Source organism: Solanum lycopersicum, chromosome 1 (genome assembly GCF_036512215.1).
Source record: "Solanum lycopersicum chromosome 1, SLM_r2.1".
NCBI lineage: Eukaryota > Viridiplantae > Streptophyta > Magnoliopsida > Solanales > Solanaceae > Solanum > Solanum lycopersicum.
The window spans coordinates 5,711,174-5,733,746 of NC_090800.1; the positions used below are offsets into that span (position 1 = coordinate 5,711,174).

Below are 22,573 nucleotides of genomic sequence, written 5' to 3' on the forward strand. Positions count from 1 at the left end.
AAATATATGTAACTCTCTGATTATATTTATTATGATTTTGCTCTTATCTCTCACCATAATCTAAAATAGACTAATCTCACATAAATAGTATCATATAAATACTGATATGTACTTAAATCAATTACAAAAAAATAAAAATAAATATCTACGCACTCTTCTCCCGCCTCATTTTATCTGCTTACTTTAATTTTTATGTTAATTTCTTGTTTGTTGTTATTGTACAAATTTTATAATGTTGTGCTGTTATTATTATTGAAAATTTACCATGATTTGTTGTTTCGTATACATTAGCCTAGCATGTGGTATTTTAGTATCCTCATTTGAATATTCAATATATGCAATAGATTGTTAATTTTTACTTCATACACTTTTAGTCAATTTAATATATATATATATATATATATATATGTATATATATATATATATATATGTATATATATATATATATATATATATATATATATTTTAGTATCCTCATTTGAATATTCAATATATGCAATAGATTGTTAATTTTTACTTCATACACATTTGCAATAAAGAATTTATATGAAATATTTTGGGAACTTAAGTAACTAATATGTAGATGTAACTCTGCAGTTTAACCTCATGATCATTTTCTTGAACCCCGCTTTGGTTATCACATTATTTTGTTGTTGTTACGGTTCTTTTTTTTAGTGGTTTGTAATGCTTCATCTTGGGAAGCTCCTAACTTAAAAATTGAATTGACAGTTTGCCCTTATTTATTCTAAACTAAATTAAGTATTATTATATAATTAATTTAAAATTAAATAATCATATTTAAATACATGCATCTACACACAACAGTTCAAATTCTAATTATTTAAATACTAAGTAATAATCAATGGCGGAGCCACATGTAGTGAAGGGGTGTCGACGACACCCCTTTGTCAGAAAATTACATTATGTAGATAGAATAAAAATATTTTTTATGTATATATATATATATATATTACATATTGACACTCCTTGGCTTTTACACGATTTAATTTCTTTAGATTATGACACCCCTTAGACAAAATTATATTATATTATACTAAATACTAAAATAAGAAGGTGTAAAGTCAAACTTTGAAAAACAAAAATATTTCATAGAAAATTATTAGAAATTATTTCATAGAAAATTGTAAGGAATTACTTTTTTAAAAAATAAATAAAAAATCTCTATTCTTTCTCTATAATTAGTGTTGTTAAATGGATTAAACTTGTTATCTTTTCTCTATAATTAGTATAATTAAATGTATGGAATTATCAGTAAAAACAATCAACCTTTCCTCTCCCCCATGTCTAAGATCACTAACTTCAAAAAACTATCTTAAATAATTCTTCACCTTTTCATCTTATCCTATAAATTTTTAGCTATATATATGTATCATGAAAAAATAATTTTTCTTTATCACTTACGTCTTGTTGATGTGAATCATTAGGCAATTTTCATGTACTTTTTTTGTTTTAAATATTAATATTTGTTTGATCCTAATTAGAATGATATTTTGTATCATAGTTTTATCTTTATCATTTTAGATGGGTTTTTTTTGTTACGGGAGAGGTATCATCAAGAACTTTACTACTTATGTATTTCTTTTTACCATATATCTGTGTACTTAGTATATGGAGCGTAATGAGAGATTATTAAGGATGATAAATCATATAAATATATTCATATTATTAGATGCTATAGTAATATTATTATTTTTCCATATTTCTTGCTTGATAGTCAATGTAATATTCGATTATTATGAATTTTATTTAATGAATAAAATATAAATTGGTAAAACTAATATTTTTAAATTCAATATTTTCTATATAATAACTGTATGGAATAAACGTGCAACGCATGTTCCGAAAACTAGTTACAAAAAAAAGTACAAGATAAAAAAAGCTTAAAAAGAGAAACAGATGCAATAAATTGAAATGTTTTCTAGTTGATATATAGAGTATACATTGGTTATACATGACTATACCCATAGTATACATAAAATATACATCAGCAAACTATATTTTTTTTTTTAATTAATCTTTGTGATCAATTGCTGTTGCAACCTACAAAACATTGATCAATTGAGATATCACTACATAGCTTTTGGTATGATCCTTTAACAAACTCCAAAGATGTCATTGAAGTGGCACAAAAATTTATTAAGTTTAATTTAGAGGGGTAAGGATTTTGGTTCCTCAAATTTTCCTTTTGATGGTGAAATGTTTTGCTACTGAATTCAGATATCTTGAGCATGTGATTCTTAGAAGGTATCCGAGTTCGATGGTAAAGAGACTGAGAATACAGTTACCTAAATTTTCGTCAATCGAGTCTGCACTCGTGAAAGGTTCATACAATTTCATAGGCATAAATCATTATACTACATGGTAAGCTAGCAAAAACAAAATTAACATAATTCGTGTTCTGGTTAATGACTCTGTCGCAGATTCTGGTGCCATTACCCTTCATTTGTCATTGATATATAACTCTATTAACTAATTACATGATTCATTCTACTTATCACGAAATTCATTTAATCGTATTTCATTGTGCTTTGTATTTGTAGCATTCCGCAGATAGGTTACTTAATTTGATTCAATACACAGTTAAACCTCTCTACAAAAATACTTCAGTATAACAACTAAATTTAACTTGAAACGATTTTCATGCCATGTTATATTATATGCTCTCTATAACAATAAAAAATTGTTCGTACAATGTTGACGATATTTACTTGAATACAAGTTCAATATGATTGTAAATAGTGCCTCATGGTTTTAGAAGCTTAATAAACTACAAGCAGCAAAATGATGGGAACCCTCCAATCACTATCAGTGAAAATTGTATGTCTCTAAATCTACGATGTAATTCAACGATCCAAAAATGGACGTGATGACACTTGTCTATTTTCACCAAGACAAGTTAGTTTCAACCCAACGAAAACAAAAGAAATGTAGAAATAAAAAGCAAGAGCAAGATAAAGTGGAAAAACTTATTATTTCTATGAGAGACCCCAAAATCTTATTGTTACGTGTGCAAGCCACTAAATATATAAAGTGTGGAATTGAAATAATTACAAGTCACAAACTTTGTTTCTCAAATAGAACAAAGTAGAAAGAAAAGGAAAAAGAGGGTCTTTTTGAGGTGACAAGCAACTACCTCTTCAAATTATTGACAAGCCTCAAAATCAAAAGAAGAAGAAGAAAGAGATCATACGGATCCATGCTCGGAACCTACACAAGTGTAGAAGTAAGGGGCGAGTGCCAAAAACATGGTACTCAACAAGCAACCTAATAAACAAGTCATCGAACTAGATATCGAGTACCCCTTTCATCCCAACTAAACCTCCTGAAACTACAACATGCACAAAAATCATTCCAATCTAACAGTTCTTCAATACTCGGGCCACAAGACTTATTAATCACAGTTCAATATTCACAATTCAATAACAAAACGAATCAAGTCAGTCAACTCAATGTCAAATGTTCAATCACACGTAACAAGTGTATCAATCATAATTAACAAATCACACAAGCATCATAATGCATCAAAATCAGAATAATCAATCTCTCGTTGGAATCATTTTTCATTGACACAATATAACTAGCCGGAACCATTGTTCATCCTCTTTATATCAAATTACTCACCTAAATCATTTCCCATCTACACAATATGTCTAGCCAGAACCATTTTCCTTCGATTATGTCAAGTCACTAGCCAAAATTATTTCTCATCGACCTTTATATCAATTCACTAGCCGACAATGGCCTCGACATCATAACCATCACATGTCTTATCACGGTATCCACACAAGAACATGGAAGAGATTGTTGGGAAAGACAAGACACTAACAAAGAATGTTTGACAGGATAACAGCGGATAAATACCCAAGTCTATACTTTCCCTTTTCGATTTGAACCAAGAGAAGACAAACAACCACAAGCAATATGATAGTAAGGCAGCAAGTAATTCAATCAAACAAATATAACAAGGCAATGATAAACCAATCACACAAGACACCAAGATTTACGTGGAAAACCCTTCGATGTGAAGAGTAAAAAATCACGGGACCAAAAGCTCCACTATAATCACCAAGAGTTACAATATTGTTCTCCAAAATTGGCCACAAAACAAGTGCCAAACAACGAGCAACAACAAAATAAGATTGCACCAAATCTAGAGAATTAAAGGAGCAAAATCACCAATTTCGCAGCTACTATTCACGACAGCAAAACTGAAGCTGCAGGCCACCAAATCCAACTCTGTCAGTTCCTAATCAAAGATTGAGATGAAGATAATATGCTGTCCAAAAATCAGCTCAATCGGACAAGAAACGAAGCGGAAATCGCAATTTGAAGTTGGCTGTTATGGCTGAAATTTGACTGCGAAAATCTGCTCTTTTTCTCTCTTTTTGGCTGCTAAAAAACTCTCTGTATGTCTGAAAATAAGACCCTAAATAGGTTTATATTTGCCTCATAAGAATGGGCCTATGGGCAAAAATGGGTTGGTCCAAATTGGGTTTTTATTTATCCACATAGGAAAGGAAAAAAGACTCATAACCCAACAGAGATACCAATTAATGAAATTCAAGTCTACACTCATGCTATCAAGCATTTCATCAATCAATCAATAAGGATCGGAACAAAGCAATTCACATCATCATGATCATCACATAACCTTTTTCATTTCAACCCCCTTTTATTCATTTAGATCTATCAAGTGGACAATTAATTGTTCACCTCATACCCGTTACTCCCAACACACAAAAAACAAATGGAATACTCAAATTATACTAGAATATAAGGTTTAGGAGATCACCTACCCTAAATCAAACAATTAATCACTCCAAAAGTTGAGTCTTCTCCTTTCGAATCACTTCCAAAGCCACACAATCTATAATAATCAAATATTCACAATAAATCTCTAGAAACAAAAATACTCTTATCAATTACTTTGAAAAATTGGTCAGTCAACTCAAAACCCAATTCCGAAAAAAAGATTTGAATCCAAAATTTAATAATTGAAATATTACTCAATGCTTTGGGAACTGGTTGGGGAAAATCATTTCAAACAAGGACTCAAAATTAGTTCACAATCTCCATTTTAGTTAAGAACTTGAGTTCTTGAAAAACCATGTCATTTACCAATCAAAATCCCAAATTTTGATGTTAGATATCATAAATAACTAAAGCAAAATGAAGTTTTAGGATCATAAAGCTTACCCAAATGATTTAGCTCAAGAAATACTTTCAAAAATCGCCACCAAGAATCCCTCAAGCTCAAAAATGAAAAATGAAACTTAAACCCCAAAATTTGCAGCCAAAGACTCTCCCAAATGTCGCAAAATTAAAGCAGACCCCGTGAAAAGGGCGCCTCTTGCCAAAGTATAGCCCCCTTCGCTTTATCGAAGCTCACTTAAGAGAAGAGGCTCTCGATTCTGCAAAGGTTGCTCAAGTGATTGGACGTCACAAAAGCGAGGCTTGCGGACACCAGTAAATATAACCAACTTTTAAATCATCGAAAGGACCCTTAGGATTCGTTTGGAACCCGTACACACAAACCATATATGCAAATCAATTATCTCGATGTTTTAGAATCAATAGAACCATCAAAATACAAATATAAGGTCTCCTTGACTCAATAAAACCACAAGAAACTAACTCAACACCTAATAAATGCTAAACACAAGCTCAAGACGTCTCAAAAGTCAACAATGACCTCACCTAGGCCTAATCATCCTCCGAATCCAATGAAACTCTTAAAATTTTGATCGAGCATCTGAATCCCGAATGTTGGTCAGTGTTAACCCAAACGCTAAATTTCCTCAATTTCACAACTTAGGACCTCAAATCCTTTAAAAAAAACTCCGAATTTGAAGCCGATAATTATCATAACAAAGTTTCCACGTCCCAAAAGGATGGAATCGACAAAATTTCATTATGACACTAGAAACTCCAAAAGACTCTATAAAGCACTTTTAAGCAACTTAGCATTTCAAGATCACAAGCTTAACAAATTCTTAACTTATAACTTAAAAGTTAAAAACTAACTTTCAAAACTCAACATAAAAGACTTGGGGACGATATCGGTAGAAGAAAAATTGTAACTTCACTAAACTTTCAAAATGACCGACCGAGTCATTACATGTAGCTTCTAAACTGTACAATCAACCAATTGTTAGGACCGGAAATAAGCAGGTGTAAATGTGGAAGCTAGCAAAGCAAACCTCGAAAGACCCCGAGTAAGAAGACAACGAGAAATATACCAAAAGACACAAAGATTTAACATGGTTCAGTCAATCGACCTACGTCCACAAAGGAGATGAGCAATCCACTATAAATATGAGAGTACAAAATACAGAGAGAAACAACCTCAACCAATTCACTCGGAATACATGGGAGGTTCACACAAGTGATAACGTATCAAACTTGTGACCCACAAATTCTCCCCCTAACCAAAACTCTCAAAGCCCTTTAAGACTATATTGTGAATGCTAATTAAGTTAGAAGGAACATGTCTCTATTTATAGAGTCCTAAACCTTTTCCTACCAAAAAAAAGATTAGTCAATTCAAAACCTTTTCCTAAAAGGAAAACCTATTTATGGTAAGAAATCAGGGCAAATAAAACCCAACAAATCTCCCCCTTGGCCTGAATTTCTGACAAAATAAATTTGTCCACCTTCTTTACTTAATCTTCAACAACTTGCTTCTCCTCTCCATAATCTCCTTTGCAAAATTTGTGTCTCAACAAAGAGAACCTCTCTGAAACAATTTCTCAAACAAAATCTTCATTACTGTCAAAAAGGTTGCGGCTAGATCTACACCCCGTCAAGTTGAACACATCTTTCTAACTTGGTTCAATCATCGTTTATCAAACCACAAAACCTGACTCCATTATTGAATCTGGCTCTGATACCACTTGTTAGGACCGGAAATAAGCAGGTGTAAATGCGGAAGCTAGCAAAGCAAACCTCGAAAGACCACGAGTAAGAAGACAAAGAGAAATATACCAAAAGACACAAAGATTTAACGTGGTTCGGTCAATCGACCTACGTCTACAAAGGAGATGAGTAATCCACTATAAATATGAGAGTACAAAATACAGAAAGAAACAACCTCAACCAATTCACTCGGAATACATGTGAGGTTCACACAAGTAATAACGTATCAAACTTGTGACCCACAAATTCTCCCCCTAACCAAAACTCTCAAAGCCCTTTAACACTACATTGTGAATGCTAATTAAGTTAGAAGGAACATGTCTCTATTTATAGAGTCCTAAACCTTTTCCTACCAAAAAAGGGATTAGTCAATTCAAAACCTTTTTCCTAAAAGGAAAACTTATTTATAGTAAGAAATCAGGGCAAATAAAACCCAACACCAATATTTATTGAATTTGAAAAAGAGTCAAAGAAAGAAATAGTCTAAGCCTTTTGTTTTGATTTCTTGAACTGTTATAGAAATGGATGATTAAAATAACATATTTACATCGCGACAAGATACTCTCAAGGATAAAAAAAAAAGAAAGGATCAATCCTCGCGTATTCATTTAAAACACAACGTATTCATTTGATATCTATCTATTTTGGTGAATATGTAGAGAAGATGGCTTTATTTGATATCTATCTATTTTGGTGAATATGCAGAGAAGATGACTTTAATGTGAAAGGATACAATAGCTGCTTATTGTTAAGCTTCAACTAAACATACATGGTTGATCACTTGTTGTTTCATTAACAGTGCAATTCAACATGTACATGGTTGATCACTTGTTGTTTCATTAACAGTGCAATTCAACATGTTACAAAGTCCAGCGTGGATGGCTGTATGACCCTAGAGTGTTATGAACTGTTTCTTCGAGAAGGATGATACCACCACCTATCAGGCCCGACGATTGGTCCACAGAGTTGTATCCCTGTTCATCTGGTCTAAAAATAATATCAAAGGCTTGTTTGGTTAATATCAGTAGCTCTGTTTCTTCTATTTATATTTATATATGCCAATTGTATTTAATTTGAATTCTATTTATATTTATATATGGCAATTGTATTTAATTTGAAAGAGAAATTTTCCTAATACGCAGGCAAATACACCAAAATATATATATATGCCAATACACCAAAAACAATTCCGTTGCCGGGACTTGAACCCGGGTCTCTCGGGTGAGAGCCGAGTATCCTAACCAACTAGACTACAACGGATCAATGTTTGTTATTTGGTCATTATTCTTTATAAATCGTAGCAATCTACTATTGATTTTATCTCAAGCAATGCGTTGGGTAACTCCCGATATAATGTAAAAGCAAGATGTGTCATTTGAAAAGTAAAAAGAAAAGAACATTAGTCCAAGTTTCTTTTACAATTTGACTCCATTCAAGTAAAAACAACATGATATTTTGTCTTTCTCTCTTCCCTCAAGAAGTAAAACAAATGTGTCCTACCTGACATAATAACCGTTGGATGTCAAATATGATATAAATTGTTGTGTAGGATGCATATGCTTACTTGTTTATCTTTATATTAATTTAAGTGTCTACTTGTATACACTCAAAGTTGAAGGGCGTATATGTTAGCTAAGACCAAGTTAAAATGCACGTTGATGTATTTTGTTTTTCAAAATTTTCTACTTTCTTGCTTATAAAATAGTTCAAGTTTGCCCAATCATAAAAAGAAACTATATTCGTTCGATTTATTAAAAAAAATACTTTGAATTTTTTTCATCTTAAACATTACACCACTCCTTTAATATAACCACAGTATACATAATATATACATATATTGTACATCCATATTTTTTGTTTAAGCCAATGGTAAATAGCAATCCAGGTTAAATCTTTGCCAAACCCTGGTCATTGACTCATTCTACTAATCGCAAAACTCATTGTGCATTACGAACTAAGCATTTTTTAATTATGCTTTTGTATTTTGCAACATTCAAAGGTGTAAAGCCAATATCATACAAGGTACACAATATGTTATACAAATAAATATCTCTACAACAATATTTCACTATGACAACTAAGTTTATTTGAAACAATTTTCATGCAAGTCCGTCTCAACAAAATTGAGACCTAAAAGTTAAACTTTATTAAAAGTTCTTAATTATTTTTTCTAGGTGACATAGATAAATTAAATGAAAATTACAACAATAATATGTCTTTGTAATTTTAAAAGTGAGGTTAGTGAAGGATAGGATGTACATAAACCTTATGTAGTAAAAAGATAAAGAATACAAATTTCGATTAAGAAAATATAATATGAAGTTAGAATAATAAAATATAGCTCAAAAATTTAGTAAATTAATATAGTGATATTGAAATACTATTGCGCATAGATCTGATAAGTTGTTATAATGATATTGAAATGGTGTTGTGTTGCTTCAATATAATGATAACTTGTTGCAATGCTTTAAATTTGAAGAAGACATATCAAAAAACAATTTTTTTTTTCAAAAACAGACAATAATAAATTTTGCATAATGCACAAGGTTTAACCTTTTAGAGACTTAAAAATATTCAATAATAAGATAATTGCACAGGTAAGCACGACTCACTGACAACCCTGAGTTTGAGTCATTAATGGAGCAAAAAGGGTAAGCACTAAGAAAAAGAAGGGGAAGGATTTTAAAGGGAAATATAGGGAAAATAATGTGGGATCGTGTTAGTAATTAGAATATAAACGGGACAACAAAATAGACAACCATGTAAGAACAAATACTATAATTACCTAAATAGTTATTTCATTTCTCAATTTTTACAACCATTTACACATTAAATAAGACAAAAGAAATTATTATATCTTTTGGAAAAACTATGGGCCCCAAATCATTACTTTAATGGGTTTATGGTCGAGACAACCTGTTTTCATGTGATGATATGATCCGGATCTAGGATTTTTATTAAGGGGTTCGAAAAAAAATGAAAGTAGTGGTTGTCAACCTCTAATCTTATATTTAAGAGGTTCAAAATCAATATATAAACATAAATTTTTTTTAAAATACCTTAAATATATATATATAACGTAATTTTTTGCCGAGGGAGTTCGCCATACTCTAAATCCGCCCTTGATCTCTATAATAACCAAAAAGTATTGTACAATGTTGATGATATTAAGTTGCAGGCAAGTTCAATAAGGTTGAACATGATAACTCATGGTATTAGAAACTTGCTGAACTACATCAAGCAAAAGTATGGAACCCTCTAATCATAATTAATGAAAATGGTAAGTTTCTAAATCTCTAATGTAGCTACTTAACCATACGATCAATCAATATTTATTGAATTTGAAAAAAATAATTCCAAAAAAGTAATTCGAGTCTCTTTATTTTAATTTTTAGAATTGAGAGATTCATAAATCGGGATTCGATGCATATAGATACAAATTGGCTGATTGAGTTCTCCCTATGCCTCTCGTATCATTTTCTTCCTTCACTTGTGACTAGGTCTGGAAGGGGATTCATCGTAGTCTCCTTCGCTGGAAAATCACGTTATATATATTTGCGAGAGCCTAATGCCTTTAAAAACGAGGCATCCACCTTAGACCAAAAATTTAAGAGACCCCATTATTATAAGGATTTAAAACAATAAAAGAAAAAAATATATGATGTATTTTAGTTTGTTTCGAAACATCAAAGAATGTTTCTTTCTTTTTTATAAATTTTTAATCTAACCTCCATGTGACAAGTTTAAAACCACAAGATTAATTTTTTTTGAGTACATATTCATATATCTAATTTAGTTTAAAATCATAAAATTCAAAATACTTCTTTACTCTTTTAAATTTAGTGTCAATTCAAAATCGAACAAAGATTAAAACTGATCCAATACTACTTTTAGAAAAAAAACTAAAAAATTTCATAGTAAAGAAAAAAATAATTTTACATCTAAAAAAATATTTTGAATATACTAACAGTTCTAGTTTTTAAAACAAAAAAATAAACTTTGAATATAAAATAAAGAATTAAATGTTTAAGACCACATATTAAGTTTCATATGTTCAAAATAGTGAAACTTATTCGAATCTTAGATCCAACTTTATAGATAAAAATAAAAGTTCTAGCTCGATCCATCTTTATGAAAGAAATACAAATTTTATTTCACAATAAAATAAAAACTTTTAGACCTACCTTTATGAAACAGGACTTGAACTCGGGTGTCTCACAAAATATAAAATTTTAAGATTTACCTTTGTCAAAAAATAAAAATTCACATTGTCGGAACTTGAACATAGGTCTTAACAGAGTATCCTAACCACCTAGACTACCACGGATTGTTAAATCATTCAAATGAATTAAATTTTAAGATTGTTTGATATTTGAAAATTAATTCATCAAAAACAACAAACAAAAGAACATAGTTCAAGTTTCCTCGGAACTTTTACTCTCTAATATGATGTTATAGCTTCTCTCTTTCATCAATTAGATAATATTTGATAATGCAAAAACTAGATTTAAAATCAAACCTCTAAGTTTTTTTTTTTTTTTTGTTATTGAAAGAACTCCAATGTTTGACGAATGTAAGAAGAGTGTTCTAAATGCTTGTATCTGTTCTCCCAGCTATGTGGTCATATAATGAAAAAACATTAATTTAATGAGATAGTATGTGTATGTCTTCACAATATTTGTTCTTTTGTTTCTAAAATTTACTTTTTATACGTGTAAAATAGCCTAGTATTATGTGATCATAAAAGGATAATATATTAATTCGCTTTATTATAAAAGAAAATACTACAAGTTGTCTCAATCTAATATACATTAATTCTTGCAAATAAAAATGCTTAAGAAATTATTACCAATATATTGAGAAGCTAAACTTTGCACTTATAAGCAATAAAGGCTTGAAGAAGACCAGCTCCTCTACCCGATTTATTAGCAACAAAAATTTCATTAAGATCAAATCCCCTTTGTAAAATGAATATTATAACTTGTATTGAAATTTTGGCAATATTAAGCATAGAAAAATATAGTATAACTTAAATAAATTTCATAATGTAAGGACCTAAATTACATTTTATTTCTATTCTTTTTAATTTACAAAAATTCCTCAAAATCAGTGATAATTGGATACATAGGAATAAAGCCGGATACATTAAATCAGACACATCAAAACAAATTCAGTTACACTTTTTAAGAAAAGAAAATATAAAATTGAATATGACTTTCTCAAATTACGCTAATATAGTTGATTTAATCTCTCCCAAATCTTAACAGATTCAATCAAATAAAAATTAAAATTTTCTTCCAAATTCGCCCAACTTCAATTGAAAAATCAATTTTCTTCTCTCACTTCTATTTCAAATCCGTTTAGCTTCAAACAATTCAAATTTTAATCGTAATAGATTAAAAAAGTCGAAAACAATAGCTGGTACATAATGGATAAATTCAGGAATCTAGAAAAGCAATGTGAGTTATGAATGATACACAAGTGATGGATTTCAAATTTCTTCTCCCATTTCGTCGAAGATTCTTTCAATTTTGATTAAAAGATATTAAAATTTTTTGAGAAGATACATCATGATATTTTGATTTTTGCTGAGACATTGAAGAATCTGGAAAAAAAATACTGACATTCAGGAATCTAGAAAAAAAATATAAGCCTGAATTTACAATGTACAAAGTAGATCAGATCTTTAATTTGATAGTAAAATAGATATGACAATCAAATGTATGGATTTACATATATTGTGTTGTTAATTCGATTTTTTATTTATATTTTTCAGATGACTATATCAATCATGATTCATTAGTATTTGTGTATCTAGTATAAATTGGTCGATAAATACTATGTTTCTATTAATTAGACACATTAAATAAGTAAATTTTGCACGTTAAGTGTTTATTTAGAGTTTGACACATTATTGTATGATACATATAGTATTAATTTAAATTATTGTATCATGACCAAAAATTTAGCATGATACATTTAGTACTATTTTTGTATCTTATTGTGTTTGTGGAATACTATACTTTATAAATGATACATTATATATCTAATTTGTTGTAAACGCATTAAAATGTTCAAGAATGAGGGTAAAATCAGATTATATTTATATTTTGTAGTTGATATTAAGTATAAGTTAATTTTCTGATTGTTTGCGATTGATACATAGAAATAATTATTTTACAAAATACATCACAAATTTCTTTAATATTAACATGTAGTTGTATCATCTTGTATCTTTATTCAATCTATGATTTTGAAAGAAGATGCATTATTTGCCTTGAAAGAAAAATATGTAATTCTGGAAGATTTCAAGTTGATAAGATACAGTTTCATACATAATATATCATTTTATAGTTGATAGTAATGTATCTGATAAAATAAGATTGTTAAAGAAGTGCGTATGTAAGCTGAAATAAAGTGCATCTACAAATGTATCATTTTGTAGTTGATAATAATATATTTGACACAATAAGGTTATCAGTTTTTTATGTATTCATGTATCATGCCCATAAAATGTACATGATACATTACTATTTATAACTTTAACTTCAGGGTAAAGAGATTTGATCATGAAATTTATGGAATTACATGTATTGTGTTGTCTAATTTAGGGTTGTGTATCGACCGGTTCAGTTCGATTTTAAAGTCTATCGAGTTGGCTTAATTGTTATCGGTTTGTAGAGATGCTAAACCGTTATAGAACCATTAAGATATTGGGTTATCGGTTTTTGATCGTTATCGGTTATGTTATCGGTTTAACCGTTAAGATTTGACACAAAAGAAAAAATATTGAAAATCACTTAGAAACAAGGTGACAAACCAAATAAATCATACACTTGAGTCACAAGTTATATCTTGCTCAAAAGCAAACACTTTTACATTGTAGAATAATCAAGTGTTTGAGACAATAAAAAATAAAAGTAGAAAATTAAACTCTAAGTCGAGGACTTTATATACAAAATGGTATAAATATAATTATTTAATTTACTATCGGATTATCGATTAACCCGTTAAGAAAAAACTTTAAATCGTTAATAACCGATAACAAAAAAAAATCAAAACCGTTATCAAAACCACTAAACCAATAACCCAATACTATAAATCAATAACTTTTTTATCGGTTTAGGATCGATTTTGAACAACCCTAGTCTAGTTGATTTTTTAATTTATGATCTCGAGATGGATATATTACCCATGATACATTACTATTTCTAAAATATTTAGTAGATTTATAAGTACTTAATATTTAAAAAATTCAACTCATTATTCCAAAAAAAACTCTCAGATTTTGAATCAAACTTGTCGACAAATCGTACTTATACAACATGAATGAATCAGCGACTAACTAGAACTCGTTTATCAAGAATATACATGAATAAATCAGGAACTAACTAGAACTAAGTTATCAAGTATATACATGAATGAATCAACAATCAAGCTATCGAGCACACTGCATTGGTCATGTGTCAAATGTATCAATGACTAACTAGAACTATTTAGAAAAAAGAAGATTGTGTATGTATGATTGAATAAATCTGATACTTAACTTGACACAGTTTTTTATCTACAGAACATTAAACTTTATGTATCAACTGCATTTATTGGGTAATGTATACAATACATGACCTTCTAGTTGAATAACTTTGGACGTATGTTTCTGATAGTAAAAGGTTGGCACTTATATGTTATACCTATTGTTTGTTCTTATACATAGTGCTTCAGTTATAGAATATTATAATTTATGTATCAAGATTAAAGATCCATATAGTTGAAATTAGTAAAAATACAGAAGACTCAAAGTTTTCTTCCCATTTTCATATCCAAAGATTTCCTTTCTTTGTAATTATTTGATACTATTCTTATTCATATTTGTTCAGTCAACTTATTATTTATGGATTACAATTAGAGTAGATCTTTACCAAATCAAATTCTTATTTGAATAACTAATTATAGAGATATTTGACAGATAATTGATTTTCTTACATAAGAAAATATGATCCGTCTGATAACGCATCACATAAAAGGAGGCAAATTCATAGTATTATACTATATGAAGTTTATAAGGTTAGTAACTGAATCACAAATCCAAATTTGGGACATCCATTTAAAAGGAGACTTATTTGGTGCTCTCTCTGTTTCACAGAGAATGGTCTAGTTTGATTTAGCACGGAGTTAAAAAAAAATTAAGAAGACTTCTTATGACCTTAGACATGCCCCGTGAAAAATTGTTACCAAATAAAGAAAGAGGTCATTTTTTCGAAACAGACTAATTAAAAAGAAAAGAAAGTCATTCTTTTTGAAACGGAGAGAGTATAAAATTGATTTACTGACCTAAAAATGAGATAATATTTTTTAGATCAACATTCATTAATTGGAAAGATAAATGATTTGAAAATCAAAAACGAATTAATGGAGGTAATTGTGGAGAGATTTATGGCATTAAAAAGGAAAAAAGACTCATGGGCATGAGATTCAGATTAATGTATCCGGAAAAGGAAATGATGGGAGCAAATGAGAGATTTTTTATACTTTTTGAAATGGTAAGAAAAAGAAGAAAATATTATAATAAGTGGTGTGTCGTTAGATAATTTTTCCAAAAATGTATAAATTATAATGAATTTGTCAACTACATACCTAAAATATGTTATTGCCTATTTAAAAGAGAATCTTTTATATATAACCACTCAAAATAGTCTAATTACTCTCAATAGATATAGTTTGATAATTACAATTTGTAGCTACATGTTATAGGGAGTAGAGAGCCGAGCGAGACTGGGAGAGAGAGAAGAGAGGCGAGTGAGACTGGGAGAGAGTTAAATTGTATACGTATATCGATTAGATAATTATATATTATACATATGTATATTGACATATGACAAGCGAGACTGGGAGAGAGATGAGAGGCGAGTGAGATTGGGAAAGGGAGGAGAGAGGTGAGCGAGATTGAGAGAGGAAGGAGAGAGGCGAGCAAAAGAGGGCAGAGAGTGGGAGAGAGGTGAACTGTATATGTATATCGGTTGTATATTATAAATATGTATTTGTATATTCTGGCTAATTATACATATATAAATGTGACTAATTATACAAACTCGAATTCAGCCCATGTAATTAATGTATAATGTTAGTCGATAGTGGTAATATAACAAACTATAGCTATGATGAGTAATTAAATAGCACAAGTTTACTTAACCGCATAATTTTTCCTTAAAAACTTACATCGTAAAGGCAAATATCTTATACATTTACTACTGAAAATGTTAAGTCTCTAAATCTACAATGCCGACTATACCATCAATCAATATTTATTGAATTTGAAAAAGAGTTCAAAAAAAAAATAGTTCGAGCCTCTTATTTTAATTTTTCGAATGATTCATAACATATTAATATCAACATCGTAACAAGATACTCTTGAGGATACAAAAAAAATAAATTATCACAATGATCATCTTACTAATCTGTTAGTTGCTATAAAGTAATTATGTGAACTGGTTCAAGATTTTTTTAGGATTCGGTTAAATTGATAAATGTTACTTAGCAGCAGCATATATACATAGCTTCCACGCGTGAAATGTTGGGTATATGATAAGAATTAATGAGAATTAAAGAAAACATGTAAAGAGGAATTTAAAAGGTTTTCTTATGTTTTAGTAAGAACAAATATTTCTCTCTTATTAGTGATGGAATGAAAAATTAAAGTGTTTAAATAGAGAAACACTTTTACTAGTTGTTAAAAGGTTTGGAAAGAGGGATCCCTCATGTCGTCGCCGTCGTCGCTCGGCTTTGATTTTAGAAAATGAGAGATTATTTTTTGGACAAAATTTATTTTAATTATTTATTTAAATAATTAAATTAAATTAAATTGACCAAAATATTTTTTATTATTTAAATAACAAAGAAGGGCTTAAAATAGGGAAACTTTCACATATAGCAAACAAAAAATTCATATTTGTATGTTATAGCAAACTTTGCATAATTGCGCTCCATAGCAAACATAAAACTGTATAATTTGCTATACATATACAATTTTATAATTTGCTGGCCTAAATTGTATAATTCGCTGGCCTATTTCGCTGCAATTGTATAATTTGTTTTGCATACGATTGAATCGAATTAAAATGTATGTATATTGCATAATTATAAGTGTATAGCAAGAAGATATATGTTTTTCTCGCTTTATATAAAAACAGAAACACAATATATGCACTTCTGTTGTATAAAGCTAGAGAAAATTGTATTTCACTACAATTGTATAATTCACAATTGTATAATTTGTTGGCCTTTTTCTCTTCAATATTTGAAGTAAAATGTTTGTAAATTATATAATTAAGTGTATAACACGAAAATATATATTTTTGCATGTGTATATACAATTTTCTCTCGCTTTATACAAAACAGAAACAGAATTATACACTTCTGTGTATAAAGCGAGAGAAACGAGCGAGAATGGAGAGTGGCGAGCGAGATTTTTGGGAGAGAGACACTGGCAAATTTTAGCTAATGTTTGTTATGGAGCACAATTAAATCAAACCCTAGCTATTCCATTTAATTTAGGTTATTAGTTTGCTATTATATACAATTTTCCCCTTAAAATACCCATCAACTATGTGAATTGGTAAAAAAATATCTTTCATCTACCTATCGGGCCTAAAATGCCCCTGACGTCAATCTTTTTAGCTCTTTTTTTGCCCTTATCTTTAGAGGCCTAAATGATAACTCCAATTAACAACTTTATTAATTATGTGTTACTATCTTATTGACTATCCTAACAATTAATTAAACTAATTAGAAAGATCACAAAATACCCATCTGCACCTAAAAACCCCACCAGTTAAAATCTCCATTTCTTTTAACCAAACCTTTTAACTCAATAAAATATAAGTTCGTCTTCTCTCATCATCAAATCAAACTCACTTGAACTCAATTTTTTTTGGCCATCAATTTAAAATACATTTCAGTGAGATCCTTGTTCTCATCATTATATTTTAATGAGATCTTCGCAATAAGAAAAGTCAATCCACAATCGACTCAGGTTTTAGTTTTCTTGAAGTTAAAAAGGAAAGTTCATTGATCAATCCAAAGACTAGAATTGCTTATAATGGCAGACTTAAACCTACTTCCCTTTGAACTAGCTCATTGAGAAAACACACAGTGAGAACCAAAGTCTCAGTAAAATACTAGAAAGCTTTCCTTTTTTTTTTTTTGTGTGTGTGAAAACACTATTATCTCTTTTTATCACTCGTTCAATCAAAAAAAAAAAAAATGGGAAAAGGTTTAAATATGCAACTTTTAGAAATCTAACTCATTTAAGTCATATGTTCAATGTTTGGTACATTTATGTCATTTTCGTTTGAGAAAAGACTCATTCATGTCGTTATTTGTTGACTGAAATAACATAGATGAATCAAAATTTTAATAGGTGACATAGATGAGTTTTTTTTCACAATGTTCGATGCATTTGACCAATTTATTGTTTTAAAAATGATTTAATCAAAGACATGGCCAAATTGTAATTGATCATCGGTAAAAGTGAGTTTGCGAAATCAAAACTTTTTTAATTAATAAATAATGACATGATGAGCCTTTTCTCGAACGGAAATAACATAGATAAGTCAAATTTTAAACGCAAATAACACAGATAAGTCTTTTCCCAAAGTTTGATGACACGAGCCTTTTTTGAGAACAACCACTGAATATTTTTGAGTAGGAAATATCAATTGAAAAATAGTGATATTTTAGTAGTGATAAGTGACATATTGCAAAGTCCTCCTTTAGGGATGATTGTAGTGTCACGTGTTGTTCCTTTGAGAAGGGTGTGATACCACCACCTATTCATTCCAACAATCGGTCACGAAGTTGTATTCCTACTCACGTGATCTATGCATACAAGGGATTAACTTACAAATTAACGTGAATTTAATAACTTTAGTTCACACTCTATCTACATATTCATAAATTCTTGATTTGTACGCAAATTTAGCGGGAACATTCGTTTATGGTGGCTTCATCACGGGAAGTTAGTTCCGTTTGATAGCTTAGTATTTAGCTTCAGCTAAACATATTTAGTAGATAACTTGTTGTTTCATTAGCAATGTTATTGAGACAATAGCCAGAGAGGTAGACTTTTCCATAATCTTTTGGCAGACTTAGGACACAAATCAACACACTGATACAAATAGAGGCGTTTTTCACCGTAAATCAATAAAAATTTACCATAAAATATACTTTACCATTCATTTACCATCATCGAATCAGCTCAATAGGAAAACACACATGCTGAGAAATAGATTTTTACTGAAATGTGAAAACACTATTATCTTTTATTTTCTCAACAATTTAATCAAAATATCTATAAAAATAGTCATACAAACATTTTTTAAGTGGGAATTTTTGAAAGAAAAATAGTGATTATTTAATAGTGACGTATTACAAACAGTGGTGGAGCCAAAAATTTCATAAAGAGTGTTCACCTGACAAGTTAATTGAATGTTATATATTTAATCTAGTAATTCTACCATGAACGATTTCAACATTTGTTAGTATCGAATATAAATAATCGAGTTTTTCTTCTTCTTTTTGATGCATTGATTTTATATGATAAAAATATATGATTATTGTTTTTAAAGTGGAATATTGATAGAATAAATGTGTCTAGCTTTACGAAACTTCAATCACAAAAATTTCTTTTAAAAAAAAAGATAAAACTGATTATTTTATTTTCACCATTTGAAAAAGCTAGGACTTGAACCCGGGTCTCTCGGGTGAGAGCCGAGTATCCTAACCAACTAGACTCACAACGGATTATTATATAATAATAGTTCCCTTTTTTAATAGTTGATGTGGATACGTGACAAAAATGAATTCAATGAAGGTTTGCATTTGTTGGGATGTGTATGTTTTCATAATAATATATACTCCCTCCGTTTTTTTATGTTTGTCATCTTATGTTTTTCTAATTTTTTAAATTAAATTATATTATATTAATTTAATGTTTTAAATAAAAAAATTTAGATAATCAAAAACTATATGAAAAGTACTATAAATTTTGTAAATTTTTGCATATCAATATGATGAAGAAATACATATTAAAAACTTATTCAAAATTTTTATAGTTTGACTCAAAAATTAAAAACTATGACAAACAATAATGAATAGAGGAAAACTTTTCTTATTTCTAAATTTTCTACTTTTACACAATATTAATAGGCCAAGCTTTGCGCAATCATAAGAAATAAATAATACATTCATTGCTTTATTTGTTAAAAAAAACACATCAATTTATTTCCACCTTAAACATATTAATTTTCACAAATAATCTTTAAGTAATTGTTGGCGTTATATTAATTTTGGACCTCCCCAATACGAATTAGCTATCGAGTTTCTTCAATTTCAAATAATTTGATATAATTTAGTTTTCAAAATATTTTAAAGTAATTTCGTCATCTTAATTATTATTTTTTATGTAATATATATAGCAAGTTTATAATTTTATTAATTATTTTATTTTATTAAGATTAGGGAGCTCATTAATTAATATTACTTCCTCTATTTTTAGTTGAACTGATTAAATTCAATTTAGGCTAAATTCTTAATTCATTTAGCTAAATTTGCAATCCATTGGGTCATTTCCTAAATGCAAAAATATGACCATATTTACTCATCTTAAACTCAGTCTATCCCAATTCACCCAATACAATGGCAATACAGATCCAGCAATATACGATGCATCAATTGGATACATATATTTTATATGCGTATTAATTAAACTCAACAAAATATCGTATTTTTATTATAGTCTAGATCATTTTTATTTATTTCAAATGTTTTAAGTAATCAAACATCGTAAATTACTTTTGTGTACTTAATTATTTTTCGAAAGAATTAGTTAAATATTTTTCAGTGGAATAACCGCGCGCTAGCGGCTACTTCAAGTGTTAACATTTTTTAAAATAGAATTAAAAATCTCTTACCCATTTTTTCTAATTTTTCAAATAATTATTTGTCAAAATTTTTAAATTGAATTTTCTTAATTTCTTATAAAAATTAAGTGACAATTTTTTTTCTAAATATTTTTAATAAAATTATTTTATACTAGGAACACTTAAAGAAGTATTTTTTTTCTAAAAGATCTATAATCATGACATAACAATTACCATAACAACTTTGCAGAATAAAATACAAAATTGTTAGCAAGAAAAAGTCATGATTAAGATCAGCTCCTCTACACGATTTATCAGCAACAAAAGTTCATTAACAAAAGTAAAATGAATATTAAAACAATTATGTTGAAGTTTTGGGATAATTAGGCATAGAAGTATATTTAAATCAAGCATAAAATATAAATATGTCTTTTAAATTGGCTTCATATATAGGACACTTAAACTTGTATAAAGTTAAACAAATAGACACACATGTCCTACATATTTTTTTTTTGGTCATACGTGGTGTTTTATGTGTATTGTGTCTCATAGAACTCATGTGTCTACTTGTTTAACTTTATGCATGTTTAAGTGTCTATTTGTACATATCCAAATTGGAAAACATAAATATGAAATAAAACCAAATTAAAAGACTTATTTATGTATTATGTCTTTAAACTATAATAAATTTGTCGGTAAACACATAAATTATGCTAAGATCCAATCATCCTTATTCAATAGTTATATTTATTAACCATAATTATAATTTAAAAGAATTTAAACATAGCTAAGCACTATTTATTTATGTAAAAATTTAAGAAATCCCTAGTGTATTTCAATAATTACACTCTGTCCCGACAAATTTAGTATTTACAAAAAATCCCTTCAATTTGTTTTGCCGTGATACTTTAGACTCTAGTGATACATGGTAAATGATACATGGTAAGTTTAAACTGTTGAGAAAAAATGGAAAAAAAAAACGGTAAATTTAGTGTTGTTACTAAAACAGCTTATTTTACGGTAACAGATCATTAATCAGCATAAATTCAGCACGCATCGATTTTCTTCACCATTGCCTTCAAATACGTTTCTGATAAGTAGGAATTTGAAGAGAATTTAGATGAACAACATGGAGAAATGGAGGATGAAGAAAACGCCATTGTTGTTTGGTTGATTTGAGATTTGAGAGTGACAATAGTGCAGCGGAAGAGTGGATCAGAAAATTCATACTATATGAAAAACATGTGATACATATCTACTACATATATCAGTGCATTGACTAAACATCATAACATTTGGTACATATCTAATACATGTATCAGTACATCGACAAAACACTATACACACTGATTCTATATGTATCATCAAGCACAGTTGATGACACAGTTATTAAACTTAGTGAATGATACATTATAACAATTTTCAAAACATGTATCAGTACATCAACTAAACAACTAATACCTTACTGATACATGATATTAGTTTTCAGAAAAATCATACTACATGAAAAACATGTGATACATATATACTACATGTATTAGTGCATTGACTAAACATTATAACATGTGGTACATATCTAATACATGTATCAGTACATCGACTAAACACTATACACACTGATTCTATATGTATCATCAAGCACAATTGATGACGCAGTTATTAAACTTAGTGAAAGATACATTATAACAAATTTTCAGAACTTCACATGATTTTTTGATACA

At 29.0% G+C, this 22,573-nt stretch overlaps 1 non-coding gene across 1 annotated transcript; it reads right to left on the minus strand.

Annotated features, from left to right (window-relative positions):
• Positions 1 to 8,123: 8,123 nt before the first annotated feature.
• Positions 8,124 to 8,196, minus strand: TRNAE-CUC (transfer RNA glutamic acid (anticodon CUC)). Its single transcript has one exon. It is a non-coding gene; the product is annotated as a tRNA-Glu (tRNA).
• Between the last annotated feature and the right edge of the window lie 14,377 nt (positions 8,197 to 22,573).